The sequence below is a fragment of the Pipistrellus hanaki genome (genome assembly GCF_964339955.1).
Source record: "Pipistrellus hanaki genome assembly, chromosome: 1".
Classification (NCBI taxonomy): Eukaryota; Metazoa; Chordata; class Mammalia; order Chiroptera; family Vespertilionidae; genus Pipistrellus; species Pipistrellus hanaki.
The window spans coordinates 92,994,508-92,998,397 of NC_140503.1; positions in this window are offsets into that span (position 1 = coordinate 92,994,508).

Sequence of the window (3,890 nt, forward strand, 5' to 3'; positions counted from 1 at the left end):
AGCCTACATTACATAGACTATTATACACAATTTTTGCTCCTTAAGTCATATGAATCAATTCTTCTAATTGTATTTGTTGGAAGAATACCAAGGAATAACATGTCTGTGAAGTTGTCATGTCATGTTGTTGCTATATTTAAGATTACTTTCACTAATGTCATAACTTACTGTGACAAAGTTGTTCTGCCCAATCCAGTGGGTCCTTGGCTTTGCTAATGATGAAATTCACCTCTGCTTAGATTGCCAGGGTGATATATCGGTACTGCCATGGTGATATTCATGGGCTCAATCATTTCACCAATAAAGGCTTCTGCATCATGGCAAGTTTCTGCCAAGTTCCATTCTATATTTGAACATTTTTTTTTTTTTGGTCTAGAAAATATTACCCACTAAGCAATCCAGAGTAATCATCAAATTGGCTTATTAGCAAGATGGAATTTTTTCAATTGGATCATTTATTTTTATTGAATGCATTTGGGAGATACTGGTTAACAAAATTACACAGGCTACAGGTAGAAAAATAATACAACACATTATCTGCAAACTACATTGTGTCTTGACCACACCAAGTCAAGTCTACATCCATCACCATTTAATACCCATTATAATCCACCTATATATCCCCTCATAGCCCCACCACCAGAAAATACCACACTGTGTCATAAAGCATTAAATTACGTTATACTTCTGCTGTCATTGGCTCTAAAGGGTAGTTTCCAAAGCCAACAAAAGGTGAAATCACCTAAAAATTCAAATGGAAAGGGACACAATACCAATGCTCACATTACTGTAAATTATCCACTTTCCCTCCCCAAATGGAAGACCCACATGCTTATAAAACCTGCAAGGACATAGCTTTGCCTCTGTCAATAAATTACCTGTTATCTTCAAAGCAAGCTAATTACTAATTATTTTACGCATACATAACAAAACAAGGGCAAGGATATGGATTTAATCATGAACAAGACTAAGAATTTCTGCCTCATAGTTGGGTTCTATGACTATTATGATCATAGATTGCAATTTGACCTGAGGAAAATTATTTAGACCCACACCACCAGGTATATCCTTCCAATATAAATGTGTAGGATTGTTTGTTTTTAAAAAAAATATATTTTATTGATTTTTTACAGAGAGGAAGAGAGAGAGAGAGCTAGAAACATCGATGAGAGAGAGTCATTGATCAGCTGCCTCTTGCACATCCCCTGCTGGGGATGAACCCACAACCAATGTACATGCCCTTGACCCGAATCGAACCTGGGACCACAGGCTGACGCTCTATCCACTGAGCCAAACCAGTTTTGGCATAGGGTTGTTTTTTTTTTAATTTTCACATGAAAATTAAGTTTATAAGAAAAGCGCTCTAGATTATTTAAATTTGCAAAATAATTATGAGGCATCAGTTTATGATTAAAATTTGTAATTAGCTGGATATGCCACCTTGATCAAATCATGGAACATGTGTAAACCTCAGTGCAATGAGATTTATTTAATGGCTAATGACTCTAATGATTCTAAGGTGTTTATTTCATAAATACAGATATCTAAGAATAATCTTTTAACTGTGATTGTTAATACTAGGAATACTAGACCTAAACACACTTACACATGGAAACCAACACACACACACACACAAACACACATATGTTAATGTTTACATTATAAAACTGATTTAAAACTACTAATTTCTATAGAGACTGGTACAGAACACTTATCAGGTGCTTTTGCAAGAGAAATAATAAAGGGGGGAGCCAAGGTACAACTAATATACTTTGCTGGTAAGAACAAGAATATGTCAAGTCTATTTATGGTTTATTTATCTTCCCAGAAGTTTATTTAAGTTTAGACCTTCAATGACCAAAGTATTATGCGCTATTTTACATAATAAAACATCCCCATAATTTCTTCTTACAGTAACTAGAACTCTAGTAGTTACCATCAATGGGTAGTAAGATTATCATACATGTTTTAGAACTCATCTGTTTAAAGTGAATCCACAAAAATCCATTGGTATTGAAAGCTTGGAATATGCTTGATGGAAGCCATTAAAATGTCATTTTAATCACTTTATTTTTCAGACCCAACTCATTATTTGCTTTATATTTTCAACTGCAAAAAAGCTACCATAAGAAAGGGATTAGAAGAGGAATTTAGAAAATAGACATTGCATTGTTTATTAATACCCTCTATGTAATTACAATACCAGGAAAATTTCTAATATCTTAGGTCAGTAGTCTGCAAATTCATTAGTCAATAGAGTCAAATATCAATAGCACAACGATTGAAATTTCTTTTGAGAGCCAAATTTTTTTAAGTTAAACTATATAGGTAGGTACATCATTATTAACTTAATTTGGGTATCCTAAACTGGCCTTTGCTAAAAACTCAAGGAGCCAAAGAGCCACATGTGGCTCGTGAGCCGCAGCTTGCTGACCACTGTCTTAGGTGATGGTGCAACCTGAGTTTTTTCCTTTTTAGTACAGGTTAGAGTGTAAATTACTGCTGCTTGTTCTGGCAGATCACTGGCTAACACACTTTGTCTCCATTTTTTATATGGTAGCAAAGGAAATAGGCAGTTTAAGAGAGCAATTAGGGAATATGGTAAAAAAGGAGTCTTTCAAAATACCAGTCATCCATAGGTGATAGTGTTAATGCCCCAAATTCATGCCCAAAGAGGAACAACACTAGAAGTTGACACACATGAAAGGACACTTCAGAAAATATTATATAGCCCAACCTAATCACTCAATAAATGACCAAGCACACAACGACAAAAAGCTTCAAATGAGGGTGTGAGGGGGGGCAGAGTACCAAGATTTGCTACAAAACATTGCCAAGAATGCACAGGTATTACCACAAAACACATGAGAACATGCAAAGAAATATCAAATATGAACTCTAGACAGGATAAAAGCAAACACCAAAAAATCTTTGTGTCTATTGTCCTTATAGTTTGTTCTATAAATTATAAATATTTTAAGCAACAAAACCCATGCTTAAAACAGAAGAGAAATAGATGTCATGTTTTCATGGAATAAAAATATCAACAAAGAGATGGAATGATATCCTATCTAATAAAAGAATAATATGCAAATTGACCGTCACTCCAACACACAAGTTGGTCATCCCATGTGGTTAAATATGGCTGCCCCCATGTGGACACAAGATGGCCACCACAATATGGCCAGCAGGGGAGGGCAGTTAGGAGGGACCAGGCCTGCAAGGGAGGGCAGTTGGGGGTGGCCAGACCTGCAAGGAAGGCTGTTGGGAAGAACCAGGCCTTCAGGGGAGGGCAGTTGGGAGGAACCAGTCCTGCAGGAGAGGGCAGTTGGGGGTGACCAGGCCTGCAGAGGAGGGCAGTGAGGGAGACCAGTTCTTCAGGGGAGGGTAGTTGGGAGTGACAAGGCCTGCAGAGGAGATCAGTTGGAGGAGAGCAGGCCTGTAGGGGCGGGCAGTTGGGGGCAACCAGATTGGCACAGGAGAGCATTTAGGGATTACCAGGCTGGCAAGGGAGGGCAGTTAAAGATGACTGGGCCAGCAGGGGAGGGCAGTTGGGGAGACTAGGCCTGCAAAGGAGGACAGTTAGTGGTGACAAGGCTCGCAGAGGAGGGCAGTTAGGGGCAATTGAGCTGGCAGTGGAACAGTTAGATGTTGATCAGGCTGACAGGGGAGTGGTTAGGGGGTGATCAGGCTGGCAGGGAGAAGCAGTTAGGGGCAATCAGGCAGGCAAGCCAACAATTGAGATCCAGAAGTCCTGGATTGTGAGAAGGATGCCTGACTGCCCGTTTAGGGGTCGCAGATTGGAGAGGGTGCAGGCTGAGCTGAGGAACATCCCTCCTCCCCCTATACACAAATTTCATGCACCAGGCCTCTAGTATGAAAATAAAAAC